Raw genomic sequence first — 24,359 nt, forward strand, 5'->3', positions numbered from 1 at the left:
TAAAGTCAATAAGAGGAATTAATCTCAAAATTGTTATGTCGAGTGAAAGAAGCCAAGCACAGTTACTCGGGAGGCTGAGGTGGGAGAAGGGCCTGAAGCCGGTGGGGCGGAGCTTGCAGTGAGCCGAGATCGTACCACTGTGTTCCAGCCTGGGCAACAGAGTGAGACTCCGTCTCCAAAAAACAAAAAAAAGAAAAGAAAAGGTGATCTTTTTAGAGGAAGAAGAAATTCTGCCGGCAGACTGACTTTGGACTGTAACAACAATATCGACTCTTCCGTGGATCTTTGCACTGCCAGCCCACCTTGCAGATTTTTGTCTTGCCAGACTCTACAATTGTGTGAGTCAATTCCTTAAAATTACACACACACACACACACACACACAGACACACACACACACACAGTAGTACCGACAGAGTTTGCATAAATTCTGGAAAAAGAAAATATATGTATGGTGATGCAAAGGAGATCAATGGTTGCCTGAGGTTAGAGGTAAAGGGGTGTAAAGAGACATTTTTGGGGTAATGAATATGTTGTGTGATGTGTACAACTATGATGATGGTTTCACAGTTGTATATACCACTCAAAAGTCAACATATTGTACATTTTAAATGAGTGTATTTTATTATATCCATTTTTTATTTCAAGAAAGCTAATTTTAAAATGAGGAAACTAGTCTGTCAGTTTTATTGAAATATTTTTATTTGTGAATTCCATTGAGAATCTAATAAAAGCTGCATACTTGACCAAAGTAAAGGTAAAATGAAACGCATCTTAATTTGGGATAAGAATTCTACACAGGGTAATGAAAATCCATGCTTAGGGAACTGGTGTCAAGACGATACATTTTGCCAGTTACTGTGGATATAATCATCTTACATTCCTCCTGTTGTCTTACATGTGTTAATTGAGTCTCTTCAACTATGGTGTTGGCTAAGTATATTTACAGCATACATGCAAAGAAAAAAACTTCAAGGAAATATACCATGCTTATACTAAATAATTAACTCTCAAGGAAAACCCAATTTAAGATAATTTCAATTACTATATTTCCACAAAGTGTTTAAATATTTAAATAGATTGTCATTTTTATAAATTTTTGTTTAAATATATTTATCAATCTGGGAGGAAAATCACACAAAATAGCATAGATTTTGTTGTAGAAAATATGGTCTATATAGTTAAGGCTTAGGAGACATGAAGAAGAGCAGCACAATGAATTTAGTGTCTCATCCAGTTTACCTAAGATTAGCTTTGTGCTAAATTGATAAAATGAAAACTAGAAAAATAAAAATAACTCTCTTTAGTTTAGTAGGAAGTTATTTTGCATCTAACATATTATTTCAAATTTATTAAATCATAAAATATATTTAGCGTGACATACCAGAGTTTTCATGTACTGTATACTGAAGGTAGACAAGCAAAATTCCAAATCAAGGTAAAACGTTACTTAAAATGATGCTGTACACTCAAGTGTTGTCAGGTCGTTTTATATTCTTTACATATTGTCTTATTATATTCTACAGTAAAGATATGCATTAGGGCAGAAAGATATAGACCAAGAACTGTAGGAAGTTCTGTGGACAAATAAATGAATGTATATAACCATGTCAGAAAGCTACTGGACATACTAATTAAACGTGTTTTTCCAGAAACATTCTTACAGAAAAGTCAAAGGATTCTGAGACATCAAGCCAACACTGTGACAGAGAATTTGACTAACTAACAAACAGAGGGAGTCAAGATCTTGGCACAGTTTCTGGGAGAACTGAGTACAGGTAATAAATATTTAGAGAAAACTGACTTCCTGATATTTTTTAATGGGTTGAATGTGGCCTTTTTATTTTGAGACTTTTAATTTTGACATATTTTTAAACTTACAAAATCTTAACAAGAAGTATAAAAAATAAAATATATACACTTTAACCATATTTATCAAATATTAACATTTTGATGTGTTTGTTTCATCATTCTCTGTCTCTCTGGTTCTGTCTTTTTATCTACACATTTATAATACACACACATGCACACATACTTTCTTTTCTGAAATACGGAACAGGAAGTTGGACACATACTCTTTCACCCTTAAATGTCTCAGTGTATATTTCTTTTTTTTTTTTTTTTTTTTTTTTTTTGAGATGGAGTCTCGCTCTGTCGCCCAGGCTGGAGTGCAGTGGCCGGATCTCAGCTCGCTGCAAGCTCCGCCTCCCGGGTTTACGCCATTCTCCTGCCTCAGCCATTCTCCTGCCTCAGCCTCCCGAGTAGCTGGGACTACAGGCGCCCGCCACCTCGCCCGGCTAGTTTTTTTTTTGTATTTTTTAGTAGAGACGGGGTTTCATCGTGTTAGCCAGGATGGTCTCGATCTCCTGACCTCGTGATCCGCCCGTCTCGGCCTCCCAAAGTGCTGGGATTACAGGCTTGAGCCACCGCGCCCGGCCTCAGTGTATATTTCTTAAAAACAAAGTCATATCATATAACTAAAGTGGAATTAGCAAAATCACAAAAAGATAATAGCATTTAATAATCATCTGTAATACATAGTTCATATTTAAATGTCTCCAAGCAAGTTTTACAATTTTATTTATTTATTTTTTTTTGAGACGGAGTTTCACTGTCGCCCAGGCTGGAGTGCAGCAGCATGATCTCAGGTCACTGCAAGCTCCCCTTCCCGGGTTCACACCATTCTCCTGTTGCAGGCTCCCCAGTAGCTGGGACTACAGGTGCCTGCCACAGCACCTGGCTAATTTTTTGTATTTTTAGGAGAGACAGGGTTTCACCATGTTAACCAGGATGGTCTCTATCTCCTGACTTCGTGATTCGCCTGCCTCGGCCTCCCAAAGTTCTGGGATTACAGGTGTGAGCCATAGCACCAGGCCTACAATAATATTTTTAATAACTTTTTCTATATGTTTGTTTCCAGGTTCAACATATAAGTCAGTATCACACATAGCTATTAGTTGATATGGCTCTTTAGTCTTCTATATTCTGGAAATATTTCACATTACACTCAGCTTTCACACACTTGACATTTTTTGAAGTGAATAGTCCACTTATTCTGTAGAATGTCTATCCATTTGAGTTTTTCTGATAATTCAGCCATAAGTACATTCATATTATGTACCTTGGGCCATAGAACCATGTTGGTAGTGATTATCCTTCTCTATCAGGAAGCATCTTTTTTTTTTTTTTTTTTTTTTTTTTTGAGACGGAGTCTCGCTCTGTCGCCCAGGCTGGAGTGCAGTGGCCGGATCTCAGCTCACTGCAAGCTCCGCCTCCTGGGTTCACGCCATTCTCCTGCCTCAGCCTCCCGAGTAGCTGGGACTACAGGCGCCCGCCACCTCGCCCGGCTAGTTTTTTGTATTTTTAGTAGAGACGGGGTTTCACGGTGTTAGCCAGGATGGTCTCGATCTCCTGACCTCGTGATCCGCCCGTCTCGGCCTCCCAAAGTGCTGGGATTACAGGCTTGAGCCACCGCGCCCGGCCCTCAGGAAGCATCTTATACTGAGTTGTCCCATTGTTGGTGATGTTAACTTTGATAAACTGGTTCGCATAGTTTCCACATTTTTCCATTTCAAAGTTCATATGTTTCTGTATTTTGTTTAATAAATAATTTGTGGGGAGATATTTTTGATTTTATATAAATATCCTTTTCCCAAACAAATTTTCACCCACAACTCTTAGATGGAAAGTATATTTTCAGACATATGTGCATCTATTTAAGTAATATCTTCAGGCTTTCTGTCTTCACTTCTCAGAAATTAATATTGGACTAAAAAATCTAAAAAGTAAATATACTCAACACAAGAAAATAACAATAACAAAAAAGCCCATTTAAATATGTCCTAAAATCAGTTACAAATACAGTTAAGCTGGATGATGTTTCATAACCCTTTAAATTTTAAGATTCTATAAAATTTTCAAAGCATAGGGAATACCCAATATTCCAAATAGTTCTCCTTACACTACACGGTGAAATCCCTCCAGGATAATACATTATTATAGTTAAAATTGAGTGTATTTATAATTCATCAACTCACCAGATCTGTAATATAATAATTTCGTGTTCTTTTACAATTTTAATAATTCCCTTTATCCTCCTTCTATATTTTAGGAAACTAAGAATTCAGGCCATGTTTACTCTTTGTATCTGTACCTGTCCTGCTACATGGACCCCACTGGGCTCTCAATAAATACATTCTTAATGAATGAATAATAAAAAAAAACTGAAAACTTCATATGGTTGCCTGCCTTCGTGTCTCCAGACAAAGGAAGACATCAGAATGTAAGCTCATTAATCAAGCCAAGCACAGTAGTTCACTCCTGTAATTCTATCACTTTGAGATTCCAAGGCAGGCATATTGCTGGAGCCCAGGAGTTTAAGACAAATCTGGGCAACGTAGTGAAATCCTGTCTCTACAAAACAAACAACAAACAAACAAACAGCTGGGCATGGTGATGTGTGCCTGTAGTCCCAGCTGCTCAGTAGGCTGAAGCAAGAGAATCACTTGAGCCCAGGAGTTTGAGGCTGCAGTGAACTCTCATTGTGCTACTGCACTCCATCCAGGGCAACATGAGCGAGACCCTGTTTCAAAAAAATTAAAATTAAAACATTTTAAAAAGCCATTAACCAATTCTAAATGTATCATGAAAATTGAATAAAACTAGGAGGAAAACAAAGAAGCATTCTGAAGCCTGATTACTTCCTAATCACCAATAATTCATTGGTCTTTCCATATTTTGAGTATGGCATTAATCTTACTTATGCTTTTCATTAAACAATTTACCCTATTTTTGGTACTAGATATTTTGGGAGAATATTTGATTCTTTCAAAAATTAGGGTCATTCCCTAAGTGGTTATTGGAGTGCTGCTAATTTCCTCAAACCAATATCATACCCTCTTGTCCGAGAGCACTTTTCATATCTAACTCATATTTTGTGTTTTTATGAATAAATGTTTATATATGGGGCATAGAAGTACATGACTTTCTGAAACATGATTATTTTTCCCAAAAAATAGAGAAACAGAAACATATTTCTAACCTAAATTCTGTCTTGAAATCTTGCACATTTTTTTTATTTCAGTGATTTTCTTAGGATTCAATAGTTCTGATACGTACAAACTATGTTTCTTTTGCTTGTACCAGGATAGAGTTAAGAATAACATAACAGGTATAATAACCAATAGGATTTTTTCTGCCTCTTGTTTCCACCCAAAGATATAAACAAAGTTTTATTCATTTATACAGTGTAGTCCCCGTCAGGGGCCTCACATGCCCTTTAACAAATACGCCACAACAGATCTTCCACCTGAATTTCTGACGCCCAAGAAGTTGCTTAAGTGCAAACCCCTCTCTCCCCAAGGACAATTTTGTATATTAGGCTCATAGCTTCCAACACCCTCTAATGATCTCTTCCTACAACTCATGTCACAGACAGCGTGGCTTGTCCTGTCAGGCTATGCTGCCAACGTGTGATCTACTGCAATCTTGGAGCCCCTGAAATCCTGGAAGTCTTAAAGCAGGTTGAGTCCTGGCTGCAGGGATTTTATTTGTGTTAATTTTGCCACTTGATTGTCAAGTAGGATCTTACTTTATTCTCCAATGTTTTACAAACCATTTAATGTAAGCAAATCTTTTTATTTTTGCTTAAAGCACATCTCTCTTCAGGACCCAGATATGAGTCCATGAAGGCTGGACTGGGGGAAACTACCTAGCAAAAACTATGCTCTCCTCAGCATATGCTGACCTTCTTCCCTGAGAATGAGACTTATTTGTAAGTCCAACTCCCTCTCCATAAATATGAGTTCTCTCTTGTGATGTAACTTGGGCCCATATACAAATATGTAATTGGTGGACTGTCCCATTGCCAGCCATGACTTGTCAGGCATACATGTAGAATGGACCTTAAACTCAAGCTAGATGTATCCCTGCTCATAATTTAGTACTTTTTCAGGCTGGAAAGACTAGAGCTATTGATTTAGTTTTCCATTCTGGGTAGAAACATTCTAGGAAGGAAGTATCGCTCAGTCTCTTCTGTGTAAGAACATAGTGTTTACCCACAGAAGGATATAGAGAATAAGGAAATAACATATCTGTACGTTTCTGTGCCAATCAAATGAAAGTCAAGGTGGATAGAAAGGGTAGAGTCCAAGTGAAACAATATTGGGAAATCTGTTCTAGGATGTGACGAAGTAATATTAAGGGGTGTAAGGGTCTCCTTCACTCTTCAACTTTCGACATTTAGCAGGTCATTCTAAGGCAGAAGACCTAATTGTGAGTCACAGACACTAACCCATGGGTCAAAAATTGTCCAGGAGTGTCCTCTAAAATGTTAATTGCATCCAGCACCCCATGTTGTATAATTCCCTGATCAGATCCACTCTCTGGCTTATCTCTTGATTCTACAGCCATGAAACCCCACAGTTTTGGGTAAAAAGCACCTCTTGTATCATCAAACTCTGCAACCCTCACCTCTAATGCCATACTCCCGTCAATTGAGGGAAGTGCCCTATGGGCACTGCTAGATATAATAAATGCTGATGATGCCATCCGTGGGACTATCAATATTTATGACCAGGGTGTTGTGGTTCTGTGACTAGTAAGCTCCCATTGAGTTTCCTCTAGTGGCCTGTGTCATCTGGCTCTGCTGACATCTCTAGCCAGATCTCTCGCCATATCTCTCCCATTCGGCTCCCTGAACTCTGCGCTCCTGCCATGCTGAACTACTTAATGCTTCCTGCTGTGTCGTGATCTCTTCTGCCTCTGTGACCTCTTCTGCCTCTGTCTCTGCAAAGGACACTTCCTCTTCTTCACCCCTTTGTTGCCTCTTGGTTGTCATCGTTCTTCTTTCCGGTCTGAGCTCTGAGGTCTTTCCTTCCCAGAAAGCTTTTCCAATTTCCTTAGATGAGATTACATCCCCGTCCTCCCCCCTCTTTCCCTCTCATATCACTTCTGTAACTGTATGTTTCTCTTCCCATGTAGCCTGTGAGCTTCTTGAGGAGACAGGAGTGATGTCTCACATCTATCTCCCAAGCTTAGGCAACCGCCCAAGATACAGAGGCACAATAAATATGTGTTGAATAAACAGGTTATGCCTTTCCCACTTTATTATTTCTGTCATTTCTGATTGCGTGGGGCACTTCACACTCTCCACCTTTGTGATGCTGTTCATCTTAATAGGTGTTAACAGAAAATAAATTGCTATTGATGCAATTGTTACTTAGAATGCAAGAGTGGCCTTTAAGCCCAGCTCTGTGTCAACAAAATGCAAGGACAGCCAACTGTTGGGAAGAATTTCCAGGAAGTAAACCAATTAGTTTCACATGCTTTGCTTAATATTTTATTTGCATTTCATGCCTCATGTTTTAGTGAATCTGTATTGGCAACCCATAATAATTGCTAGTTCACCTATTATTTGTTCAGCTAATGGTTTGGTTTAAAGTACAAACAAAACTGAAATCAGAGAGATGATGAAAGGCATGCAAGAAGGGGAGAAAGGAAGAAAAGAAAGGAGGATGGCTGAGAGGGAGGGAAGGAGGGAGCAAGGGAGGAGAAAGGGAAAATAATTCCAAACAGGTTTCAAGATTGAGCTGACCCTGCCATCTAAATATAGCGTGGCCACATGTACATATTGAAGACAAATGATTTAGTCACTGGCTTAGAGGAAATCAGATAAATTATCTTCCAGTGACTCCTGACTAGCCAACCTCAGAAACAACTCTCTTTTGAGAAAGAGGTTTTGTGATAGGGGATACATTAGCTATTTTTTTGTTTCACCTGGTTACAGAGTTCTCAAGCTGCCTTAAATATCATAGAAGAAATTTCAGGTTGAAGTTGATGCTTTTATTCAGCTTCTTTGAACATGTCAACATGGAAATTGTCCTTGAACACACAGCTCCACATGCTCACGGGCTGAGGAAGATGCTGAGAAATGGATTCTATATGTAAGTATAATATAGATCTGGTGCTTTGAATACAGCATCTTTGAGCTGCCTCACATCATGGGACCAGTGGGGAGAAATGTGTTGTGGCAGAGTAGAAAATAATTTCCTTAGTTTCATGATTTATTGGACAACTCTATATAGGCTTCTGTGCAGAATATGAGGCAGAAAGACCATTACGTCTAAGAAAACAGGGACTAAAGGTCTAGTTGTATGCTTAGGATTGAGCACAGACTGGGCACATTATTGATACTTAATAGTTATAAGTAGAATTAATTAACTTCGTATGATTGTCTTGACTCTGTAAGGGAGAGGTATTGTCTCTTGAAAAAGTGTCACCTGTAGATACATTTTACTCTCTCACCTACCTATTCTTCAGCCTGTTGAATAGCAACTTTCTCCAAGGTACTTCTTGATAACCCTGTATTTCCAATGTGGCCATTTCATTGTCAGTGATGGACCTGCAAATCTCTCAATAAATCACTTTACTTTGGGGACAACAATCTTATTATACAAAAATCCTTTAAAAGCCTTGGTGGGCTAATCGATGCTGAGCGAACCAAGGCAGGAATCCAGAGTAGGCTGTGGGCACTGAGGAAAGTGACAGCCTCATCACAAGATAGTTATTGCAGGAAGAGGAAAGAAAATCAAAGCAGAAGCCAGAGCTGCAATTTCGTTTGTGCAAAATGAGTTTTTATTGCTGTGAAAATAAAAGGTGATTCTAATGCTTGCCTTTTTTCAAAGTAGTAACATAAGCTCTACAAAGAAAAGGAGACTTAGTCATAAATTAAGGTTATAGAACTTTAAACCACATTGGGAAAGCATGAGGGGAAATGAGAATGGAGAGTCACTCTATGTAAATCCCAAATTGCATAGACACTGATCCAAGCCAACCCCTAGGACTTATTCAGTGCTGGCCTCTCAAGGGGTAACCTGGTTTGGGAACTAGGGATTATCTCATTAAAAATATGCCATTTAAATTAATATTATTAGAAAGAATAGAAGATAGCCCTGAAAAGGGAGACAGGAAAAGAGATGAGAAGGGAAATCGAAGATTAGGAACCCAAGCTGAGAGGTTGAGGCAGCAGAATGATGTTTGAACTGAACTGAGCAAAAGCGAACAGTAAGAGGTTAATTGTGGAAACTCCATGTTCCAATACAGTAGACATGGACAAAGCTGATTGCTAACTTTCTCCTTGTAAGGAAAACTCCCTTCAAATGATGAGTATTTGACATTAAATTTACCTCTCATCTCTGTCAGAAATATCTTTGCCTTCTAACGTGTTCAATCTTCTAATTTGATGATGGATTCATTTCTTTAGATCTCCTTCATGCTGGCCAGAACTTTCGCTCACTACCTTTGTACCAGGCATGAGCACTATCAGCTGAGCACTTACTCACATATATCCTTCTAGCACTTTCTGTTTCTCTCGTATCCAATTCCTCCACAACTTCCCATTAATGCCTGCTTTATCTATGGCCCATGCTATGATTTCCCATTGCTTTATTATTTAATATTTAAAGTGTGCATATAATTTATCATCCAAACTAGAAAACTTGAGAGTAAGGAACAGGCATAAGCCATGCCTGTCACTGGGCAAATCTAAATATATGATCAGTCTTTCCATAAAGTATATTTCCTGGGGGCATATATGTGGCAACTTATTACTATGATCTTTTGATTTTTCTTTAACCTTTTCAAAAAAATTTGACTTGGGCCTTAATCTAAAATGTCATCTCCCATAGAACAGAGACTCTGTATTATTTCTTCTTTTGTTCCATTCATTGCATAACACTTTGCTAGCAGGTGCCTAGCAGGTACACAGTGAACACACAGTGTATGAATTTAAAACAAAATAAATGATTCATGGCTGATGATCACACAGCAGTTGTCCTCAGTTTTAACTGCTCATAATGATTACCTGGGAAATTAAAAATAATCAAAGTTAATGATGTCTTGGTCCCATCTCCAAATATTCTGTTTAATTGGCCATGTGTCTGGCTTGGACACCAGGGCTTTTAACCATTACCAGGTGATTCTGAAGTCTAGCTAGTATTACAGACAAGCCCGAGGGACTTCATTTTTCAAAATGGTGGTGATGAAAACATATACTCTGTGAGTATAGAGGCCAGGAAGGAAGAACCCTACAAAATCACACAGTATCAAAAACCGTGTCAGAACTGCAGGATTATTAAGCACTCAGACTTTAAAGCTAGATGGATGCAGATTCAAATTGAATAGGATACAACCTGCTGGACAGAATGACAAGGACACAGTACTCCAATTCACTACCTCTGAAAAGCACTAAAGAGTAGTACATTGTCCTAGATTTCTTCCCATCATTTCAATTTAAAATATTCTGAGGCCAGGCATGGTGGCTCACGCCTGTAATCCCAGCACTTTGGGAGCCTGCGGTGGGCGGATCACCTGAGGTCAGGGGTTTGCGACCAGCCTGGCCAACATGGCAAAGCCCTGTCTCTACTAAAAATACAAAATGTAGCCGGGCATGGTGGTGGGCGCCTGTAGTCTCAGCTACTAGTGAGGCTGAGGCATGAGAATTGCTTAAACTCAAGAGGTAGAGGTTGCAGTGAGCTGAGATTGCGCTACTGCACTCCAGCCTGAGGGATAGAGCGAAACTCTGGAAAAGAAAAACAAATAAATAATTCTGGCCTGTGGTAAGACATAAATGCAAAATTGCTCTGAAAACATGATCATCAAACTCCTATATCTCTAGTAAATCATTCTTTGCCCCGCCCCATTGTAGGAGTATGACTTTCCTTTAGACGTCAAAACAGGGCAGTGTCTAAAGTTGTTATTTTATTTGACTGCTAATTATGAGACTTCAAAACAAGCAACAAAGGTTAAAGTCCTTCCAAGATTTCCCACTGATTACCGGTAAATGTCCATACCTTTGATGTTCAGCTTTCACGATGTGATCCCTACTCTTCCCTCCAGTTGTATCCCCTGGAGTCTATCCCATATATACCCCAGCTGTTTAGAATTGCTGTCCCATGTTTCTTCTCACTTCTGCCAATGAGTCCCTTTTACTGTGCCCTCATCATGCTTGACTGCAGCAGACAGAGGCATCGATTTTAAAGTGTCTCCTCATATTGCAATTTTTGGTTTCTCTGTTTTTTCATGGAATGTGAAACTTCAAGGACAAAGACAGGTTTAATGCTCCTCTATATCTTGAAAAACAAACAGACAGCAGGCCTATACCAAGTTCTCCAAAGGGATGAATAAGTGAAAGAAGGAATAAATATTGATTTTGCAATGTTACTGATAAAGGCAACCACAAAATTAGATCACTGATATCTATGAGGAAAACATGTTTGCCTAGTGATGAAGCAAAGGAAAAGTTTCTACCCAGAAATTGAAAATGTGGATGCTATTATTTTGTTAGAAATGACTTTGTTTCCTTTGCTTGGGAAGAAAGCAAAAATTTCAGCAAATGGCTTCTTTACTAGGCAAAAAGCAGTTTATTTGCTGGTCTGCCTGAATAAAGAAGGGAAAATAAGTTTGGTTGGTGGAGGAGCTTAAAGTTTTGCTGTTACAATAGAAGCAGTAGCATTTAATTGTCACTGAGAGAAGACAGGAAGAAGAGCATGGCTTGAAATTCAGTGGTCTGTATCATCTACTAGCTCCTGGCCACTGGAAAATTAAACATGCCACTGAACTCCTATTTTATAATCTTTGAACTGGTTATAACAACACATGCCTTCATTTGTCTAAATTGTAAATTAATTGACCAACTTAGTTCAACATATGTGACATATAAATCTTCCATTTTCCCTGCTCTTTCCCTAAGTCAGAAGTGAGCAAAGCCAATCTGTAAGAAAATAAAAATGAAAGGAATAGATTATTTTGATTTTTTAATGTCCAGTGATTATATTGCTTAATTGAAATTCCATGGAAGTAACTAAGATTATATTTAAATAAATAATAGCAAGTGAATACCAAATGAAAACATTTTTAAAGCGAGAATTTTACACTAAAAAGATCAATTTAGTGTTGTATAAATATAAACATGAGCATAAATACATCAACAAGATCCATGGATCGATCATTTGATTGAAGATAGTGTCTTTCTCTGCTGAGAAAACAGTTTTTTCCTCCTTTTTCTCTTGGTTGGTTCAATATTTAACTCTGATCATCCAAGAGAAATCTTTGTGGTACCTGAAGAGGTATAAGCTGTAGGAGTCCCTGCTTTGAAGGCAAAAAGGAAAATAAAGCTATGTTTATCACAAAAAAAGAAAGAAAGAAAGAAAGAAAGAAAGAAAAACGAAAGAAAGAAAGAAAAAACAGAAAAGAGCAAACACAAGAGACAAAATGCCTTGCTAATTGTATAAATTTGCTAAGGACACCATAACAAAGTACCATGGTTGGAGTGGCTTAAAAAAACAAAAATTTATGTTTTCATAGTTCTGGAGGCTGGAAGTCCAAGAACAAGGTGTCAGCAGGGTTGAATCCTTCTGAGGGCTATGAGGGAAGGATTTATTTCAGTCCTTTCTCCCTGGTTTGTAGACAGCTGTTTCTTGTGTCTTCACATTGTCTTCCTTCTGAATGTATTCTGTCCAAATGTTCTCTTCTTATGAGGACACCAGTCATACTGGACTAGTGCTCACCCTAATTACGTTATTTTAATTTAATTGCCTCTATAAATCAATACCTTCTTTCCAGATTCAGTAAAATTCTGAGGTATTTGGGGTTAGGATTTCAACATGAACTTTTTTGGGGGCACAATTTAGCCCACACAATAGCTTTCTCCTTTTTACAAAGTATAAGGATGCCAACAAATGCAGCTGTTACTCATTTTCATCTTAGTGTGTATTTTAGTCCACTAAATTTAAGCACTTAAATACAAATGTAAGCAAATGAGCTATTTTAGCTTTAAAAGATAATTTTCATGTCAAAATAAACCTGAAATTGTGAAAAGAGATTTTATCCTTGCTTAATAGAATACCTAAATGATAAATGATATTAAGTGTTCACTATATATTGACCACTGTAAAAAAAAAAATCCTCTTCAGAAATCACCTCATTTAATCATGTGCTTACTGCAGCAGTGGAAATTAAGTGAGATTATTGAGGACCCCTAAATCTGTAAAAATAGAGTTATGGCAATGGGGAGCAATAATTCCTCAAGTGGATCACTGAGACTACCGGTAAGCAGAGTCACTTCTATGTCCATGCCTTGATTCCTAGATTATGTTCAGCCTTTAGGGGCCATAGCTTCACAGAATGGTTACTTTTCTATAAGACTTTTGGATAATTTTGCTGGCTAATGCTCTGTGGGCAGGGAATAACAAACCATACCCAGAATATGTATCAAATCCAGTCAAGATGAATTATGCAATTTCCAGGATGGAAGGAATCCAATATAATCAATTTGCCACCAGGTGAATAGCTTATCTCTTTGAGAGATGGTGTCACATTGTAATTCACCATTTGTTTTTGTTGGAGGTGGATATTTGGCAGCGGCAAGAGCTAGACAAGCTTTTGTGAGTGCTAGACCATGTTATTGGGCCTGTGTGTAGCCTCCATTCCTGCTATTGTAGCTGTGCAATCCTTGTAGACTTCATGCCTGCATTAGTGTGGTCAACCAGCTGAGTTGTTTTGTTTACTTGATTGTTTAGTAATTTTTCTATGGTGAATGCATTCCAGTTGATATTAGCATGTGACACCAATGATCTTCACATTTCTTGCCCATCCCATGATGTCTAATATAGGCCTCTTTCCTATATTATTTCCTATATTTCCTCTGATCCTCCACTTTATCTCTTTCTAGGTCCTTGACTAACTAGTCAAGTCCTTTGGTTCGAGAGTTTATACATCCATATTTAGGGACACATTTTCCCATCAAAAGCAGATTGTGAGGCATTGCTCTTGAGGGCCTGCCAGTTAGAATAATTTTTCCCTCACAGCCATCTTTCAGGGCCACTATTGCAAGTCTATAGTACATTTGTCATCTATTTTCAGCATGCATGAACATATTGAGCTAATTCACCCATGAATCAAGTCCAACATTTCATTGTATTTGTTGGCTGGTTACCATAGATATTAGCAGAGAGTAAGCCACTATAGTAAAACTGATAGATGATATGGGTTTCTGGGCAGCCCAATTGATCAGCTAACTTGGGCCCTACTCCTGCCTGATCTGGGAGTCACTGTTTTTACCTAATAATGTCTAGGCTCATGAATTGCTGTGTCAAAGAGAAGTCAGCTCATGCTGAGTCGTTAAGGTCATGTAGCCACACAATGTCATGGCTTAGCTCAAGAAATACAGGGAATCTAAAATACATTCTAGTTATTTTACTGAGGTTGAACATAAAATCCACATGACATTTTTTCCTATCACAGATAAATGTAGTAGCAAAGAATATCCAGGGCAATGTGACAGAGCCTATACCACATCCTTTGTATGCTCTAGGATCCACTCAAAATAGGTGGCCTTTTGTGTCACTTGGTAAATAAGCTGAAGTGATTGTATTCTGTGTGAAATATACTGCCTCTAGAACCCAAAGAGGGCTATCAGGTTGTGCTTCTTTCTTAGTGGTATGAGATGCAAGAAGCAATAATTTATACTTTATTTTGGAGCTGATATTCTGTCATACTCAGAACATTGGACTCCTAAAATTTCCAATTTTGTGTGTGGTTCCTAAACTCTTGTAGGGTTTCCCTCCCAACCTGGAGGGCATGTGTCTAACCAAGGCTTCCAATCTCGTTTCTACTTATTGATTATCTGGTGTGATTAACATCATGTTATTAATATAGTGGAACAACATGATGTAGGGATCATGTGAGACTTTATTGTACCGGTTGACAAGAGAATAAACATAGCCCTGGAGGATAAATATAAATGTATACTGTTATTTATCCTGCATAAATGCAATATATTTCTGGTACTCATCCTTGGTGGGGATGGAAAAGAGTACATTTTCCAGATCAATAACCTCATACTATGTATCTGAGGCTTTTTTCAATCTCTTTTAGGAAAGAAACCTCATCTGCACAGTATCAGCAATTGGATCTGTTACATGTTGGAGTCTGCAATAATTTATTGGCATCTTCCTATGTCCATCTGACTTTGGAGTAGGGTTATTAAATATGAATACAACTGGGATCATCTCCCCTTCATCCTTTAGGATTTTAAATATGCCACTAATTTCTGTTCCTTGCCTCAGATTCAGGGCCAGGACTAGGATGCACGAGCTTGAAAGTGAATGCTTTCTTAAATGTTGTGCCCTAGGTACTTCGCTGGCTTCATCATAGTGCTGGTTTTACTTAGGATGCAATATTGTTTTTAATTTAAAATTTTGGTGTACTTGGCTTCCCCTACTATGACAGTCCTTGCCACATATGCCAGTGAATCAGTGGAACATCCTGCCAACAACCACATGTGTACCTGCCAACTATAAGTTTGAGGACCAAGGGAAAGATCACTGGGTGTGTCTATGGACCCAACGTAAGCTGGACCTGATCCAGAACTTTACTTTTGACCCAGCCCACAAACTATACTCTAATACAAGGGCCATATGATGTTTCTGAAGTCCAGATTTTAATGTCAAATTGTGTTCTCTGTTTAACACTTCCCAAAATTTCTTTATATCCCCCTTTCCCTAGCGAAAAATAGTCAGTGTTTGTGATCTTAGATCTCTTCAGAACCAAGTGTCAACATTACTTTATTTCCTTTTTGTAATATTACGTGGTCTTTCACCTGAGGATACAATCTCTTCACCAATCAATGTATAATGTATCTGAAAATTTGCTCCATTCCCTAAATTGAGCAAAGGACTGTGATTTTGTTACTAAGGTGATGTTCCTTAGTCTCTTGTTTATTTTTCATTTCTTTTGATTGTATAGGTTGAACAATACTCTTATTCCTGCCCATCCTCTTGCTCCTGGCAAATACTTTGTTCTATTAACTCTGCACAGTTCTCTATGAGTGAGCCGGCCCTGGCTGTCATTCTGACATTCATCATGATCTTTGTGTCTACCTGACTGATGTTTGAGCACTGCAACCTGGCTCCTATAATTTTGGTATCCTATCATTGCATTGTTATTAGGCAGCCCGGTTCTGTAACAGCACCTCCTTTCATTAGCCGCGACCTAAAGACGACAGTCAGTATGAGTTTCTCAAGATTCTGGGCTTGTCTCTCTAGCACATTCCTTATTTCTTTGGAACAGAGTCTTCTGGCCATTTCACAGAACAAATCCAACTGGCCTTTCATAGTATATACACTCTCATATTTCCACTTCTCTGAGCCCTTTAATCCTTTCTTCCAACACCTACTTCAATAGCTCTGGCATTTGTACCTCAATTATTATGAGTCATCTCCCCATCAAAATTTTCAAGAACTATTCTACCGGCAAATTAGCACCCAGAGTCCTTGCTGGTTGTTAAATCCTATATCTTGGGATAATGCTTATAGGTCAGTAACCTATTCTTGTCTACCTGTGTGTTCTTCTCCCTAGGTGAAGAATCTTCAGGATCCAGCCTCACATACTCTTCTGGCTACCGCCAGTATGATCTGGCTTGGTTTAGCAGCTCCTGCAGCTTTGTGGGGCAGAGCTTAGTTTAATAGGCTAAGGCTTCCCTGACTAGTTTATGTTGTGACTTAATCCTACGTATTGGTCTTGTGGCCAGGAGGGATGGTGAGGGTACATGCTTAAAGGAGATTTGCATTGTCTTGCAAGTTGGAGGACTCTTCTTTTTCTTCAAACAATGGGGACACTAGTTATTGACATATTCCACTTCTTCAGGCCCAGTTTAGGGATTTGTAGGGATTCAAAATTTAATAATTTATCTACCCAGAAAATCCTACCCCAATTCTTAGGGTCTCACCACTCCTCAATTTATGAGTTTTTCTACCCAAATAATCTGATCTTTGTTCTTAGGGTCTTGCTACCCCTTTGTAGTCAGAGCTCTGCCTGACAGAGCAGACTTAATATTTTTGAGAACCTTCTCTGGACTTCCGTTTCCCATATAACTGTGCATGGCACTTGATCCTCAGATAGTTTTCTGTCCTCTGATTGCAAAACAAATCACCCTTATCTTTAAACTGGTGATTAATAGCCCTTAGCATTTCACTGTCTTTCTTCAATACATTGATCAACTCTGCACATAGCCATCGTATTTCTATTGTCCTATAATGACTACTTTCTTGTACCTCTCAAATACCAGAGATATGGAACCTGTTGGTGCACTTCCTTTCACAATTATCCCATCCCATTTCACTACTGGTCAAAATTAAATACATATACTGCAAAGGGGCTGTCTGTGAAGGGGCTCCATCTTTCATCAATGATAGCATTTTTACTGCCAGCTAGTGGGTGATCATGCTCCAAAATACCGTTTTAGAATGTTCACTTTGACCACTTATATCTCCAAGTGTCAAAGTCAGGTTTCCTGGAAAACAGACTCTGAGATACAGATGGGCATGCTGTTGTTTTATTTGGGAGCAAGGGATGCAGGAAACGACAAGGGTGAAAGCTGAACTGTAATTCACTCATAATAGAGGCCTCAGCTAATCAAATGGAGTGCTATAAATTTGAGATGTCCCTTCAGAGATATCCCTAATTAAGGCAAGAGCCAGACGTTTGTATCCCTACATTGACTTGTCCTTAGATGTGGGAGGGAGGTGCCATGAAGAGAAGATGGGTAAAGCAGCTCTCTGGGCAAGGATAGTTTATTGGGAGAAATTCAGCTGAGATATACCAGCAGCAATATTCCCTGCAGTTGGATTAGTGGATACCTTAGTCCTAAAGGGCCATCTCAGGGATACACCACCAATATATAGTACTGATTACCTAACACTTTCTCTCCCTGCTTCTCAGGAAATTTCATGTTTAGAGAATAGCAAGAAGGTATAATAGAGAAGAAGAGGCAAAATGTGGTTAGTATTAAAATAGCTTGACTATTTTCCAGAATAGTTTCCAGAATAGTGATTGCTTGTTCTGCATATCTTAATGATAAAGGGAAAGATAGAATTTGCTACAGTGCACTGAGGTTTTGAATTCTAGAAAGCTAGTTTTAATTCCATGCTAGCTACTTTGGGCAAGTAACTTTATATCTATGTCTCACTTTCTTCCTCTGTATATAATTGTACTGATACCTCTCTTGAAGAATTGGGAAATCTGCCTGGGTCCAAAGATCTTAAAACCTCTGTCTCAAAGTTTCCTGCTATACTGGTAGGAGAAACTTAATAAGTTGGATTTCTTTCCTGCTTCTACCATCATGCAGCTACTCTGTCAGCAGTGGGGATGGGTTTGGACTGAGCCATCTACTCCCTCTAAACAAATACTCAGAGAGATATATAGATGGCTGGCCTTGACTGTGTGGTACATGCATTTTCTGATAGTAAAACATAGGTTTTTGTCTATATGAAGCCACTTGCCTGGAAGCCTTACTCCACAATTTTAGATTCATTACCTCTATGTTCAGTTAATCATCTGTGCCCACCCAAAAGTAGGAGATAGTCTGGACTCAGAAAAAAAAATAGTACTGATATGTGTGCACTTTTTCATGTGTTAAATACTCTTGGTAAAAGTCCCTACAACTTTAATAATCGTGAAAATGCAGATATGTATTACAATTTCAGAACCACTGATGACTGGAGTTAAGCATAGGGGACAAATGCATGCTAAAGAGGATTGACCAGAGTTTGGATCTCCACCAGATGTTCAGGGAAAGACAACTGTTTTCTGGGCAGGTCACACCTGTTTTATTAGCAATAATACGAGCCTTTAGGTGATCACACAGAAATTAAACAGTTAAGGATAAATGACCTAAGAGGACTTAACAATTTAATCTTAACTAAAGAGCAAAGAGAATGCAATCTAAAAACAGGATTGTAAGCAGAATTGTGGGTTAATGACCTTGTACTTTTTAATCTAATGGAGCACATATAGTTCTGGGCTGGAAGTAATGAATTTTAGGAAATAAATACATATACTAGAATTTTATGAATAAATTATTGTAACACTAATCACAATTAAATTGCCTTGTTTTAATATGATTCAGTAATTAAGCCACAAGTGGCTTGCTGCCTGGTTTTTGCCTGAACAGGCACCAAATAAAAGTATTTGACTCAGCTAAAATATTTGTGAATATATTTTCAAAGTTTTTATTTTCAGTAAGTGGACATTGATAGGAATATTAATAATATAAAATGATTACTTTGTTCTTTTTGTTTTTCCCTTTTAGGATATGCATCTGCATAGGAAAACCATCACTATAATTAGCTGGGTAAGCCTGGGCCCTCTTGCATTCAAGAAACACTGTCATTGCTGACTTCGTTCTCTTGCCAAGAGGAGAATTGTTTCGAAATCATTCAATTTCACCTGCCATCTATTCCTCAGTACTAAATTAGGGCAGCTCTGGTCAGAAATGAAATAACAACTGTCCCCTTATCTAGATATGTATAAGCCTCTCTTGGTTTTATCCAGGTCAGTTGCCTTACTTCTGTGTACTCACAGGAGGCTATGAGCTAGATCATAGCTAGATCAAGGGAACAGTTGTTATTTCTTCTGTGTAGCACTGTTCTTACCACATTCCAATCACCTACACATGATTCCACTGCTGATCCAGATCATATTAATCTTGTATCCCCAGATGATGCTCAATAAATATTAATCCATTGAAGGAAGGGAAGAAGGAAGAAAAGAAGGAAGGAAGGAAAGATGAAATGAGACTTAATGTGCAGTTGAGTAAAATCACTACTTCTCTATTTGTATTGTTATTCATTGAAAAAATTCTTAGCATTTGCCTTGAGTGGATATCTATAAGAATTAAAAAAGAGAAAGAAACATACACACAATAATAGTAGGAAGGAGCAGGGAGACAGATGAGATTAAAACAATTTTCTGTCCTCATAAAATGTAGAGTTCATTTGATATAATTTATACACACAAAACAAGCAAATGAACAGACAAAGACAACAACAACAGAACAGCACAATAACAAAATTACTTGTCAGGCACTGCAGTGGTAATCATATTAATTGTTTTTCTCACTGTAAGACTACGCAATAGATACTGTTGTCATTACAGTTTTAGAGATAATGAAACAGGTAAAAAGAGCTTAATAAACTTCTTTAAGGCCTCTCACAATATAAGAGATGGAGCCGGGCCGGGCGCAGTGGCTCAAGCCTGTAATCCCAGCACTTTGGGAGGCCGAGATGGGGGGATCACGAGGTCAGGAGATAGAGACCATCCTGGCTAACACCGTGAAACCCCGTCTCTACTAAAAAATACAAAAAACTAGCCGGGCGAGGTAGCGGGCGCCTGTAGTCCCAGCTACTCGGGAGGCTGAGGCAGGAGAATGGCGTAAACCCGGGAGGCGGAGCTTGCAGTGAGCCGAGATCCGACCAGTGCACTCCAGCCTGGGCGACAGAGAGAGACTCCGTCTCAAAAAAAAAAAAAAAAAAAAAAAGAGATGGAGCCCACTTTTTAACAAAGACAATCTGGTTTCATAACCCATGCACCAACTGCTACGTAATATAATTGTCAAAACCATAAATATTATATGTTCAAAGGAGGAAGACGTCATTGATAATTAATAATTGTGGTGACCGGATTACAAAATGTGATCACAAATCACAAAAATGTCAAGAACTATAAAGAGTCTGAAGTTTTACCCTACTTGCAAGCTATCAAGTAACCAGCCAGAGTTTAACTTAGGATACTAGTAGAAGACAGGAAACGTCTGTGTCAAAGACGATGGACAGTTTATTTCTCGTAGCAATTGCAGATGCCAGAATACTAGCATTTACACTGGTTCCTCAATCCTTGACATTCTTAGGGGTATACTACAGCAGAAGATCCCTGAGGTTAGATAATGCAATTTTTAAACAGAGTGTTGTAGGAAAATTGGCCCTTTTGTGTCAGAGAGAAATAGTATTCTCATAGTCCAAGGGTGTAGGCAAGCTGCTGTTTGCTATTTCTGTCTTCCAAAACTGTTCATTATGCAAGCATCCTTGAAATTTGAAAATATTGGTATAATTTTATATCATTACAAAGATTCTTTACAGATAAACATATTGAAATTTGATAAAAACCATTGTCAAAGAGCAATTAAAGGAAGTTGACGTAAACATTGTATAAAATGTTTGTAAAAAATAATTATACAATTACTAGTAATTTTAATCCAGTAATTCTAGCATGGGAATAAATACTAAGGAAATGATTGTGAACTTCAGAAAGCCTTTGTACATAAAGACGTTCAGTGTAGTCTGTAGTAAAACTGAAAGTGCTAAAGTATTTGTAAGTCCATTGGAGTATCATTATTGTATTTTACTTGTCTAAATAACATTTGGAAATGTTCATGTTATAAGTGTTATTTATGTATAAAATTCTGTTTTTCCAACTTATTTTTAAATATGTTAACATACAACAAATATGGTATTTTACTTTTTTCTTCTTACATTCTTATATTTTCTTAATTTTCTACAGTGGTATATATTAGTTGCATGATTAAAAATAATAACAAGAGATTCCAAAGAATTTCACTTTAAAGACACATTTATCACACACTACTTGGCATTGTACCAGATTTTCAAGGGATTAAAGGGAAAACATGACATATAACTTGAGGTTAAGGAATTCACAATTTAGTAATTAAAAACAGAAACATAAACCACTACTAAGAGTAGAATGAGCAGCTCACGCCTGTAATCCCACCACTTTGGGAGACCAAAGCTGGTGGATCATGAGGTCAGGAGATCGGCTGACATGGTGAAAACTTGTATCTACCAAAAATACAAAAAATTAGCTAGGAGTGGTGGCGGGTGCCCGTAGTCCCAGCTACTTGGGAGGCTGAGGCAGGAGAATCACTTGAACCCAGGAGGCGGAGGTTGCAGTGAGCTGAGATCACACCACTGCACTTCAGCCTGAGCAACAGAGGGAGACTCTGTCTCAAAAAAAAAAAAAAAAAGTAGAACACTACAAATTTTCAAAAAAGTTGCAAGTAGCATGATTTGACAGACAAGTGTAAGGAGCTGATTGTTCAAGGGAAAAGCAGATGCTCCATGGAGGGATATATATTTGTCTGGGCCTTAAAGAAAGAGATTCTCCTGCCTACAATGTTCTGGGGTAGGGTCAGCTGGGGAACTCTGAGAGTCTCCAACCTTGATATAACAAATGAAGGAAGTTCTGGTCCAAGTAAGGTTTGATGAAGTGAAATATCATCTTCCTGCTTGGAGAACAAATGTACTTATCTATGCTAGGATACAGAAAAAAGAAAAAGGAATTACAAGGACAGCAGGCCCAGGGAGGGAGAGTTGGCAGAGGAAAAAGAGGTTATGATTTATAGACAAAGATGCCAGTTTACATTCTCCTGCTAGGGGAAAAATCAGTATCGGTATCAAATAGAGTAGCTACTTCTTTAACCAGAGTGAATGGGGGGAATTAGGTACATTAAAGGAAACATGCCATTTTTGGGTGTGTAGGGGGTGGGAGTACTTTTCCATAATGAGTGAATTTGGAGGAGAATAGAGGAAGAGCAGATACAATGTTTTAGAGATTTTGAGATACCCAACAAACAACGGCCTGCTGTCCTACTGGATTCTGAATGAATTGAGGATAGACTATTACACTGGTTTTCTTGGCTAAGGGTCCACTTAGGGTAAAACATTTGGCTTCTCCCCAGGTCCACCAAGTGGTCTTTCTAACAAGAGTTGAGCGAGAGTTAGATCCAGTGTGCCCCTGTCTTTTCTTGCTTAGCAATACACTAAAGGTAGCAATGGTAGGAAGATGTGGGTTCTAATTTGGAGGCACAGGCCTTGGTATTTGCTCATTTTCCCCTTTGCAGAAATTTCATAAAGAATATTTTCTTTGTTTAGTGGTGTCTAAATTTTCTATGTCTGATTACTTTAAGCAATTGTGACTCCATGGACCAGGAACAGAAATACTTAAGCATTCATCTCATTTTATCATAGTAAAATTCCTATTCGGAGGAAATCAGTTTGTCCCCAGGTGAAAGTTGGAATCAATAGCCATTCTGTGCATCACCATTTTACTGAACAAGATATTTTAGTAAATTAGGGTAGTGGATGATGGAGATGTCCTTGAATCTTATCAATAATGAATAAGCTGTTGTTTAAAGAAAACAATATGGGTCCTCTCTTGGCAGAATTCAGGCTATATCTCTGTAGGGACAGATTTTCTGAGTAATCTGATGATCAGATTTGGCTTCGCTGTTCCAGGCACCAATCTAATGAAATTACAATCTTTTGTGCTCAGCCTGACTCACTGAGGAGGACAGCTGTCTTCAAAGAAGGCCTTCAGGTGACCTGCAGGAAGCCCCTGGTGAAAATGGAATGAAAGAGGACAAGGCATATGTGGAGCTAAGTGAAATAGCAGAGTAACCTACGAGTCCTGGATAGATAAGGTTTTTTAACTATTACATATGAATGTTATTATTACCAATTACAACTATTAATAACAGTGATTTCAGCGATTTCATTGTATTAACCATGATTTAATGCATATTCCCTGAGTGCCAGATACAGTCCACAGTGACATATTTCATTTATCCTGCAACAACCTCATGAGAAAGATGCTATTAACATCATCATTTGTTTGGATGAGAAAATTGAAGCTTAGGAAATTAGTAACTGTGCAAGGCAGTATGACTAGTAATTGGTGGAGCCAGAATTTAAGACTGGGTTTGTTTTCTGCCAAAACTCATGATCTTAACATTACACAAAAGCCTGCTAATTCCTTCATCTACCATCCCACAATAATGAGGTATACTTGAACCTGAGCCACATAAACTCATTTCTTTGCTAAAGGAGTATCCTATTCTATGACAGAAAAGAAATAAATCAACAGCTAGTTATTAGTAAGATTTGGGAGAATATCAAAATTTCACTGGTCTGACAATCTATCCTATATATTTTCTATAGGTCTGAGATCCCTTTGAGTTACCACAAAAGACTGTGTTCAAATTTCAACTTGTAATGTTTAAGAGGATACAGGGACAGTGAGAGAAGAGAAACAATTCACTTCACCATCAACAGAGCTAAACTGCTTCTTAGGACTATTTCCTGATATCATGTAGTACCTGACAAATTTGAAATAAGACAAAACATTAAGGAGAAAGGGAAAGTGAAAAAAATCCTCCACTAAATAAAATGTAAATGTGAGAAGGGTAAGTTTGTTGCTTCTTTAATTTCCCAGAAAGCCAAGACGTCGCTCAGTTGGTTAAGGGGAAATCTCCTCTCCTCTACATTTTAGTTACTTCAAATGTATTGTTAGTATTTAGTATTATATAAATACTATTTATACAACATATAATTTTTTACCGAATAAAAGCAATAAACACATTAATGTCTGTTGTGCATTTTGACATATGTTATCCTGTTTTGCTCTTACAAAACCATGTGAGAGGATGAGTATTTTCATCTCCATTCTCATGAT

The 24,359-nt window shown here is 38.1% G+C and overlaps 1 long non-coding RNA gene across 1 annotated transcript; it reads left to right on the forward strand.

Annotated features, from left to right (window-relative positions):
- Positions 1-7,520: 7,520 nt before the first annotated feature.
- LOC107000265 (uncharacterized) lies at positions 7,521-24,135 on the forward strand. The gene is made up of 3 exons (XR_013398505.1): positions 7,521-7,942; positions 19,147-19,188; positions 23,181-24,135. It is a non-coding gene; the product is annotated as an uncharacterized LOC107000265 (long non-coding RNA).
- The last annotated feature ends 224 nt before the right edge of the window (positions 24,136-24,359 follow it).

Source organism: Macaca mulatta, chromosome 9 (genome assembly GCF_049350105.2).
Source record: "Macaca mulatta isolate MMU2019108-1 chromosome 9, T2T-MMU8v2.0, whole genome shotgun sequence".
In the NCBI taxonomy this organism is placed as follows: domain Eukaryota; kingdom Metazoa; phylum Chordata; class Mammalia; order Primates; family Cercopithecidae; genus Macaca; species Macaca mulatta.